We start from the raw sequence: 1,653 nt of genomic DNA, 5'->3' as shown, positions 1-1,653 counted from the left end.
AGAGGGAGAGAGAACAGGGAAGGAGGGTTATCTGTTATCTAGAGATTGTAAACCCGTAATGTTGGTTGATCCCAGGGGTTTCTTTATATTGTTAAGTGTTTGTTTTCATCTTCTAAGGTTGTTAGGATTAAATGTGGAGTGCCTAGCACACACTAAGGGCTCAATAAATACTAGTTCTTATTAATATTTAAAAGTTAGCTCTTGAAATAAATATCTTTAGATCTAGTGCAATCCATTTGGTGGGGGTTTCTTCAATTCTCTTACATTTTTCTTTTTCTGAAATTTTTTCAGGGTAATTATAAGTGTATGTGCAAACATGTGCGCGCGCACGCGTGCGCGCGTGCACACACACACACACACACACATACACACACACACTTTCCCTGTTTTAAAAAAGGGGCACGATGCAGAGAAAAGCCAAACGTGCGCGCGTGCACACACACACACACACACACACTTTCCCTGTTTTAAAAACAGGGCACGATGCAGAGAAAAACCACTGCTTCACCTTGGTCTAGGAAAAAGGCTTTCAAAAATTTTTGACTTTAATGACATCTTTATAAAAAAAATTTTTTTTCAATAAACAGTACTTGTTTTCACTACTTGCCCTATTCTGTTCTGCTCTGTTCCATCCTTTCGTTTAAAAATGTGGATTGTCACATACTAAATTAATTTCATGACCCGTAATGGGTTTATCACCTGCAGTTAGAGAAATTATGGTCTAGTAAATACATGGGACTTTGTTGGACGCCACCAGCTATGCCCTCACCCTGGGCTTCCCACGCTCACACCCATTCTCCAGACTTGTCGTATTCACGATTCTTCCATTTCCTCCTTTTTGTCTTCCAAGTTAAGAAATAGCAAATGATAAATGCCTGTTCTATCTTCTTTTCTTCACCTCCCATCACTCTCTTCCTTTTTCTCTCCCTCCCACTCCCTAGAAAGAAATGGTCACTCTTAACTATTACTTACTGAATAATAATAATCATAAAATGACCATGTAGCAACAGTCGTAATAACAATGATAGCTAACATTCATTTCATGCCTGCTTAGTGCCAGACACCCATGTAAGTGCTTTACAAATTATAACTTATTTAATACTCCTAGCCACCCTATGTACTAGGTACATCTTATAATAACTCTGAAGGAAGCACTACCTGCTCTTTTTTCCCCCCACATCTAATCAGAATCAGGAAGACTTGCATATTATGGAAGCCGGGCTAAATATTTAATTAAATAGAAAGTGAATAAACATTTGCTTTTATAAATGCGGATGTGGAAACAACAATTAAAGATAAAGACCACAAATCCAGAGTCAGTAAACCTGAGGCTTGGTGTGTTGCAGATGAAATTATTTTTGATAGATTGCAAACTTTAGCAGAAAAACATGTTATAAAAATTAGTCGCAAGTAAACATTTACCCAGAGAAAACTCCTGTAGCATTTGTTGTTTGATTGTTATTTTAATGCTCCATTTAGTAATTAATTTTTAAAAATTTAACATGTAATAATTTTTCTCTGATAATAAAAGTAATATCATGTTCGCTGTTAAAGTTCTGGAACATGCGAAATGTGAAAATTAAAATAACAATGATCTTATATCCCATCACCCAAAGTCAGCAGCTATTCACATTTTGGTATAGCATGAGTACG

This window comes from Pteropus alecto, unplaced genomic scaffold (genome assembly GCF_000325575.1).
Source record: "Pteropus alecto unplaced genomic scaffold, ASM32557v1 scaffold76, whole genome shotgun sequence".
NCBI classification, from domain to species: Eukaryota; Metazoa; Chordata; class Mammalia; order Chiroptera; family Pteropodidae; genus Pteropus; species Pteropus alecto.
Note: the sequence above shows the minus strand (reverse complement) of the source record.